The sequence below is a fragment of the Lemur catta genome, chromosome 19, assembly GCF_020740605.2.
Source record: "Lemur catta isolate mLemCat1 chromosome 19, mLemCat1.pri, whole genome shotgun sequence".
Classification (NCBI taxonomy): Eukaryota; Metazoa; Chordata; class Mammalia; order Primates; family Lemuridae; genus Lemur; species Lemur catta.
The window spans coordinates 36,268,445-36,277,848 of record NC_059146.1 but is presented as its reverse complement, the minus strand read 5'-3'; positions in this window follow the sequence as shown (position 1 = coordinate 36,277,848).

The window sequence follows — 9,404 nt, the reverse complement described above, 5'->3', positions numbered from 1 at the left end:
CCTCTTTCCTGATTTGGATGCCCTTCATTTGTTTTTTATTGCTCTGGCTAGGACTTCCAGTACTATGTTGAATTGAAGTGGTGACAGTGGGCACCCTTGTCTTATTCCAGTTCTTAGGGGTAGTGCTTTCAACTTATCCCCATTTGGTCTGATGTTGACTGCGGGTTTGTCATATATGGCTTTTATTATTTTGAATTTTGTTCCTTCTATCTCTGGTTTGTTTAGAATTTTTATCATGAATCAGTGTTAGATTTTATTGAGGGCTTTTTTTTTAATCTGTTGAGAGGATCATATGGTTATTGTTTTTAATTCTGTTCATGTGGTGAATCACATTTATTAATTTGTGTATAGTGAAACATCCTTGCATCCCTGGGATGAAACCCACTTGATCATGAGAAGTTATCTTTTTGATGTGCTTTTAAAATGGCTTGCTAGTATTTTGTTGAAGATTTTTGCATTTGTGTTCATGAGGAATAATGGTCTATAGTTTTCCTTTTTTGTGATGTCCTTCCCTGGATTTGATACCAGGGTGATACCTGCATCATGGAATGAGTTATGGAGAATTTTTTCCTTCTCAATGTTGTGGAAGAGTTTCAGAAGGACAGCTGTCAGTTATTTTTGTAATTCTGATAGAATTTGGCTGTAATCTATCTGGTCCTGGGCTTTTGTTTGTTGGGAGATTTTTTAATTACTGTTTCAATCTTGCTACTTGTCATTGGTCTGTCTAAGAATTTTATTAATATTTCTCCCTCATTCAAGCTTGGGAGGTTGTGTTTTCAAAAAATTTCTCTATATCCTCTAGGTTTTACAGTTTGTGTGCATAGAGGTTTTCATAGTAGTCTCAGATGATATTTTGTATTTTTGTGGTATCAGTTGTAATGTCTCCTTTTTCATTTCTGACTGAGCTTATTTAAATCCTTTCTCTTCTATTTCTGGTTAATATAGCTAGTGGTCTATCAGTTTTGTTTATCTTTTCAAAGAACAAACTTTTTGTTTCATTGATCCTTTGTATTGTTGTGTTTTTTTTATTTCCATTTTATTTAGTTCTGGTTTGATCTTTATCTCTTTTCTTGTGTAAGCTTTGGATTTAGTTTTTTTCTAGTTGCTTGAAGTGTGAAATTAGATTGTTAATTTGTGATCTGTCTTTTCAATGTAGGCATTTAGGCATTTAAGGCTATGAATTTCTGTCTTAGCACTGCTTTTTCTATATCCCAGAGATTTTGGAAGCTTGTGCCATCTTTTTTTCAATTTGAAAAATTGTTTGATTTCCATCTTCATTTTGTCATTGACCCAAGAATGGTTCAGAGGCAGGCTGTTTAATATCCGTGTATTTGTGTAGTTTTGAGAGTTTCCTCTTAGAATTGATTTCTACTTTTATTCCACTGTGGTCTGAGAAGGTATATGGTATGATTTCAATTTTTCCAAATTTGTTGAGACTTGTTTTGTGGCCTACTGTATGATCTCTCTTGGGAAATGTGCCATGTGCTGATGAAAAGAATGTATATGGATTAGAGCAAAAATCCCTCTTGCTAAATCTGCCTCTTTTATCTTGGTTATTCCACAACATAGATTTCATTCTACAAATGATCACTGGGATCATTGTTTGATGTTCTAAGCCAAAAAGTGACTCGGGCAGTTCCAGCTCACGAGTATCTTTTGGCAAAGTTCTACCCTGAAGAAGGGATTCCTGCATAGCACCGTATGTCTGACTTAGCTTTGCATTTGGAAAGGCTAGAAGTGCAGAGGCTGTGCAGACGTGCTGCCTGCAGGAGGACTCAGCACACATTCTGCCCCAGGCTCCCGTGTATGACCGGATTGCACCACCTTCGACACACTTCCCTAGGACTGGTATGTTTTAACATTTGAACAATGCTTCAAGTGACTCTTTTGAATTGGCAGTGATGAAAAGAGTCTAAAAAAAAAAAATCTTTATTTTTTAAACAGTTATAATTATAGATATAACTATAGATACAGATGTATCAGGAAAATGTGTTGGAATGTCCTGGTTCACAGTTGTAATTCAAAGAGCTCAGTTTACATTCAAAATGCATTTGGGAATTACTTGGTATCATAAATTGCTCATGACCTCTGACTTGTGGAATTTAGGAACTTATGAAACGTATGAATCTACACACATGAAAGATCCATTCAGTCACTAATAACTCAGCCTTGACTGGGCCAAAAGTGTGCTCTCCATAGAGGCGGAAAAATAACACCGTAAGGGATATGTTTAACCTACATAAGAAAATATAAGGTTTTAACATGTAATATGAAAATTGGTACAGCTAATTATAGTCATTTTTATCAGTTCACTGAAGTAGGCTGAGCAGGGGCTCCGTTTGGTCAGCCCTTCACTGGGACTGCGTTTAATTATTCTGTGTAGTTTCAGGTCAGCAGAATGAAATAACACTTCTTTTCAAATAGCGCCCCAGTTGAACTTTGGCAAGACACACCGGCCTGCTTGTCCTGCGAGCAGCCTGGCTGAGGGGTCGGAAGAGCTTGCGAGGAGAACGGTGTCTTGGATGAGACACGAGGAACACTCCAGATGCTTTTAGGGTGGGTTTCCACGTGGTTCTCTCCTGCGTTTCCCTTCTGCGAGGGTTTCGGCGAGGTAGCAAGACGGACTTCCTTGTACAAAATATTTTCAAAAGTTGTGTTAATGGAGAAATTTCTTTGGGGGCTTAAGTTTCTATTTACCTTTTGTGACGTGGTTTGAAAAAAAAAAAAATGACAAAAAAGCTCATTATCTTCCTCTCCCACAATCTTAGCTGCAAGGAGATAAGGCCGGTCCCAAGCGGGCCGGGGACGCTGCCCGGATCTCTAAGGCGCCCCTTCAACAAACAGAGTTTTCAACGTGCAGTGACACTCAAAATCTCAGTGCTGGGTGATAAGAATAATTGTATTCATTACACAGTTGAATACAGGAACATATTTCTGAAATAATTTTCTTGTCTAGAATTACACAGAAGTCCGCTGAGCGGCACAGTCAAGTGAATTTTTATTAGGAGGGTTCCAACAAACTGTTCAGTGGCAGAGAGACTTCATATTTAATTTAATTTCTCAGAAACAGGGTATTGTTGAGAAGGGCATCAGAGAACCACTGACTGCTGGGTAATGGAGGGAGTCTCTCTGAGCTGGGCTTGCGTTTTCACACATGAAACCCAGAAGCCAGGGAGCGTTTGCTGAAACACTTGCACAAGAGTGGACACTAAGGCACTGCAGGGGTCCAGGATGTACATGATCCCTGCCCCTTGTCTCCTTTTATTTGGTGGCAGAGGTGGCACACACTTCTTTACCGAGGCTGGACAAGCCTTCATGACCCATCCACGTGGGACCAGGACTTGGGTGTAGAAAGGAATCGGAATTCTCCTTTTCTCAGTTGGCTTTTGCATAAACAAAGATCTGACAAACAATTTACTACATTAGAAAGTCTTGTGAGACTATGATGAGCACCTTTGCAGCAAAAACAATTCAATGGTAAACTCTGATACTGGTCTGCAGTGGCCTAGCAGTGGTCGCTAGAAAGATACGTCCACCCTAACCTTCAGAGCTGAAGATGTGCTCTTATTTGGACAAAAAGGTAATGCAGATGGAATTGAGTTAAGGATCTTAAGATAAGTAGATCTTCTTGGATTAACTTATGGGCCCTAAATCCAAGGGTAAGTGTCCTTGGTAAGAGATGCACAGAGAAGAGACAGGGAAGGTGAAGCCATGTGAGGATGTGGGGTGATGCTGCCCCAAGCCAAGGAACACCTGAAGCCACTGGAATATGAAAAATTCAAGGAATGATTCTTCCCTAGAGCCTTTGGAGGGAGTGTGGCCCAGCCAACATCTTAATTTCAGTTTCTCGTGGCCGGTACTGTGACAGAATAAATTTCTGCTATTTTAAGTCACTAAGTGTGTGATGATTTGTTACTGTAGCCTCAAGAGACTAACTCAGGGTCTTATCTCTAAGCATGGCATAAACTCCTCTTCTTTGCTTGCTTGGGGCTTGAGTGCACCACAGGACAGGGACAATACATCTTATATCCTCCTCATCACTCAAGAAAAGTCTCCAAGGCTGGGATGGTGAATCTGCAGATGTCGGGGCTGGAAGGTGTCTTAGTCTCCTCTCAGGGAAGCGGCTGGACAAGCTACTCCCTTAGACCTGGATCCTGGGCCCCATCCTCCCTGGGCTAGGTACTCTTTTGAGATGCTAACATATCCTTCCTCCCAGGCTGCCCTCGCTGGGTCTAGAAAGCTCTCATAACATGGCCCCAAATTTCCTTCCTCTGTGGCCCCACCTTGCACCCTGTCTCCGAGCTCTCCAGCCACAGGAACTTTCTGAACATGCCCTGATCTCTGCCAAGCCTGCTTGGTAACCTATGCTAGGCTGAGAGAGGGACAAAACTTTCTTTAACATCCAGTTTACCTATCCACAGATCTTTCCTTGATCATCCAGGTGAGTCACTCTTCTACCTGCTCCCTCTGTGTAACGTACATCACTGTGTCAGTGCGACCACACTGCAGAACTCCTTCCAAGGCCCCCGAGACCATCCCTGAAGGGTCTGTCTCCAAACTTTCCTCTCTAGAGTTACCTCTCATCACTTTCCCCACCAGCCCCTCAAATTCACCATGGCCCTTCCTGCCAGGGCCTTTGCACACACAGTTCTTTCCCTGAAGCCCGCTTCTCCTCTTTGCAGGACAACTTCATTAAAGCCTTAAATCATAGTTGAAACCTTCCACATTTTTATTGGGATTATTTGCTCAATGTCTGTGTTTTCACTGTGCAGCAAGCTCCAAGGCCACAGATTACATTTGATTTTGCTCCGAATATAAAGCCCAGCACATAGTAGATCTAACAAACAAAGGTTATGGGTCTTTATATGTTTAATCTATAAAGATAATCCTCCATGACTTCATGAGCTCCCCAAGGGAACAGATTGTTAATTTTGTCTCTCTAGCACCCGGTGCAGAGTCCGTGCTCAGGAAGCATTTGGGGGTCATTCACTGAACAAGCAGGTTATAAGGTTTTTGGATGCAGCACCAGAGAAAGACAGACAAGCAGAGCTGAAAGGGTTAAGTAAGGAGGTTTTATTGGAGTGTTCTAGGGTGAGGGTAATGGATCCCAAGGGGAGGGACCCGGGTGAGGTTCCCAGGCCCGGGAGAAAGCGGAGCGCTCCAGGGACTCAGGAAGTCGCAGTGGTCTGGGACTGAGGCAAAGGTATTTATATGCGGTGAGGGGCAAGTGGAGGGGGCTTTTTCTGGGAACGGCGGCAGGTGCTGCGTTCGGCCCAGTGCCTAGGTCACAGAAAGCAGGATGTGGCTGAGCCTGGGCTGGGGTGTGGGCTAGCAGTGACAGGATGTAACTCTGAGGCAGGCTTTTGCCTGCCACTGCAGAGAGTAATCTGCCTTTAGCAGAGTTTCTCTTTTTTTATTGGGGAGGGGGTTCCCATCGCCAGCCTTACACACGTGAACTAAATTCTCCCTTCTAAACATCACCACTGTTTTAAAATACAAGTAGCACGGCACTAGCTTTGATTCAACTATACTTTAAGTCCTCATTTTCTCAAACTAACTAACTGCTTGCTGTTCCCAAATATACAAGAATAACTTTTATACTTTTTCCTTCCAACATTTCTTGATTGGTTTTGCAGAAATAAAGTTTTAAAATAAAAAAAGAAATTCTGCCTTTCTAGACTTGAGTTTTCTCATCTAGAAAATTTGAGTGTTGAACAAGACCGGTGCTTCTAACTTTCCTTTTTTTTTATCATAGCTCGCTTAGATGAGACAAAGGACCCCCTGTTTTTCTTAAGCTAACTAGTCCCACTTACCAATGAAAAAATAACAACAACAAAAGAAAATAGCGACAAAGAATTGAGTAGCAGTATATAATTCAAAATGCTAACCCGTATTTTCTTTTTGGCTGGAAATCCTTTTGTTCTTGTTGCCTTCCCTTCTCTCTTTCATTCTCTCTACTCATTTCCTGATTCAAACTAGACCAGAGATTTCCATTACCTTAGGGAGGATCGTGCTGCAGGAAGGCAGAGAAAGAAAAGTCAGTTCTTACCTCTCAACTTCAAATCCGACGCTGAAACCAATGATGAGATGTCACCGGGGGCCCTGCGGGAAGCAGACCGTGCACAGATTGAAACTGGAGACCTTTAATAGAGGAGCTATCCACAGAGTGTGGGCGGGCGCAGGGAGGCGGCCTGCAGCACCAGGACGCCTTTGCCACCCTAAGCCCGAGGGGCTGAAAGGGAGGAGAAGGACCACTGGCAGGAGCGCAGGGACCTAGACGGTGCACAGAGACCTAGCAGGACAGAGCTGGAGGAAGAAATAGCCAGCTCCTTGCTCTTCCCTCCCTTGGACCCTGCCGGGGCTCACCCTCGCCCAAATCCACCAGGAACCAGAAGGCGAGAGCCCACCCATAACCCCCACAGGGCAGCCTCCCAGAGCACAGGGGTGCGGGTCAAAGACAAAACCCCAGAAAATGAAGTCAAGACCATCAGCAAAAAGTTTATGCCAAAACAATAAATTTGTAAAAAACAAATAAGAAGCCTGTCAGGGCCAGTTTTTACTCTCCCCTCTCTGTCTTAGTCCCTAAAATAGACAAAGACCCTCAGTACTAGGGAGAAGGAAAGGCATGGGGATGTGAGGTCATGTGACGCTGGGCACGCAGGAGCTGACTGAAGGCCCTGCCGTGTCCTCTGGGTTGAGCTCCTTAAGGGCGAGGAACTGAAGCTCAATAGAGTTACACATGGGAGATACACACACGTAGATACTGTTTTCTGGTCCTCAATCCCAGGCACGTATCTGCTGAGAGAGGTGGGCAAGCCTGTATGCCAGCCACCCTGGAGCTGTCCTGGCAGAGAGCTGGCCCACTCTCTGTCCTTATCAGCACAAGAGGGAACTCACTCAAAACTGAAATTGAGACCCCCAATAGATATGCAATAGTAGTAGGTCAGTAAAAGTTTTCTGTTATATAACATGCTGATTTAGGAGCTTTGAGACTATTGACCTAATGTACAGATAAGGAAATTGGGGCCCTGAGAAGGTACATGACCTGCACAATCTTGATGCATTTGGTCCACTGCAGAACCAAAACTGGGATTCAGGACCTCTGCCGCCCAGTCAGGGCTCTGCCCAAGGCAAGCCGCCATTTCTCAGGAGGGGACTTGAGAGAAGACTCCAGGCATCTTCCTGCCTGGCCTGAAGGCCTGGGTTCTAATCTCTCCCAGGCACACACAGCACCTTCCAATCACTGGCCAAGAAAGCAAAGAGGAAGGTATAGATCTATCCTAGGCAGATGTACTGACCGCTGACGGTAGCCAGGTGTGGTTCCTGTCTTCTTACAAGCATTAGCTCATTTACAAAGGAAGCCTCAGAGTCTGAGAGAGGCCAAGCGGCTTGTCTAAGCTCACAGAGCCAGTCATGGCTGGAGCCAGAACTCTAGGAATAGTCCTGTATTGCAAAACAACTCTTTATTGCCTCAACAGACAAGGTGCAAATTAATTTGGTTTACTTGAGCTAAGCTAAGTGACTTGATCCCTGTTCTTCACAAGGATTCGTGTGAATGCCAAGCTGTGGCTGACCTTTGCAAGGAGCCGGAGGACATGCACATGGGACAGAAGAGAGGCATGTTGCAGATGAGAACAGGGCACCGATGCTTCTACTGTGTCAGACAGATGCTCAGCTGTGTCCTGGCTCATCTTGTGAAAAGTCACTTAAGCTCCCTGAGGGTCAGTTTTCTTATCTCTAAAGTGGACGTGATATACCTACTTCTTAGTGAGTCTGGACACATTTCCAGAAACATGCCAGGTGCCTGGGGATCAGTGTAGCTCGCAGATGAGGTCCTTGTCATCATGAATGGGTGTTAACTAATAAGGATGCTGCTTACGCTGGTAAGGATGGTGGTGGCTTTGTTGCTGTCCCTGCTGCTGATGTGCTGACAGGGACAAAGCAAGACGCTTGTGCTGGGTCAGGAGTTGATCCTCTAGGTGAGTGGTTCCCTACTAGGGTGATTTTGCTCTTAGGGATATGTCTGGAGACATTTTTGGTTGTCATAACTGTATAGGGGAGGTGCTGCTGATATCTTTTTTTAGGGGAGGCAAGGATCCTGCTAGATACCTGTGAACTAAAATAAAATTTTAAGGCTCACCTCCCCCTACCAATTGACTAAATGGACCCCCTCGTGGCCAAAGGAATATCCTAAAACTAAATTGCCTGCCAGGAGGAGGGAGGTCAGACGTGCCTCATCATGCCCCCCCTTCTTGGGGACATCCTTTGTAACCCATTAACAGTCCTAAGGGTATGCAAGACAAACCTGCAGGTCCTCAATTTACACAGCAAGTATATATGTCCGGTGGCTCATCTCTGATAAACAGCAACTATGTTATAACATTCCAAGCCTTAGACAAAGCTTCATGTCTTTAACCAATTACAAGCCAAAGAATCTTTAAACCCACCTATAACCTGCAAGCCCCCCCCTCCAGATGGCCCACCTTTTCAGGCCAAACCAATGTACGAGTCCCACGTATTGATTTCTGACTTTACCTGTAACCCCTGTCTCCCTGAAATGTATAAAACCATCCTGTGACCCAGCCACAGCCAGTCCACTTGCTCAAGGCCTCTTGGGCGTGGCTCTGGGTCATGGTCCTCAAATCTGGCTCAGAATAAATCTCTTTAAAATTATTTTACAGAGTTTGGCTTTTTGTCCGTTGACATACCCTATATTGCACGGGAAAGCCCTCCAAATAAAGAGCTGTCCAGCCCAAAATGTCAGTAGTGCCCAGGTAAAGAAACCCTGGTCTAGGAGGATGAAAAACCTAAATACTGGAAGTGTGAAACTAAAACGTCCATTAACCTTGCTAACTATTTAATATGCCCTTTTCAGCTACTGCCTTGAACTTTACGGGAATCTGCACCAAAAAGGAAGAGGGGAGCGTCCCCGGCGGTCAGGAGGGCGGTGGGGAAGCCATCCCACGAGACGCCTCTTCTGGCACAGGACGGAATGCCCCGGCCTCCTCCCTCTCCCTGGCGGGGCTGCCCACGCCCCCGGCGGAACTGCACCCTGGCTGCGTAGCCGTGCGAGGGCGTCTGCCAAGAGCCATCTCGCTCGCCGGAGCCTCGGACGCTGCCACGGGATGTTCGTAGGCAGGAGGGGAGGAGGGCGGGAGGCAGAGAGCCGTGATGGAACATCCACCAACTCTTCCTCACGGCGGGGGAGCTGATCCGCCAGCCCCAGCGCTGTCGGGCAGACCCTCGATTGAACCTGCACAACCGCCTGGATGGGTGGCCTGTCTCGCTGCGTCAGCAACTCCGCCAGAAAGCAGGAGGCACCCGGGAAATCGCGCAGTGGGCCCGGCAGTCCCGGCCGCATGTTTGGCGCTGACACCCACTTCCGTCCACCAGAGCTGGCTCCG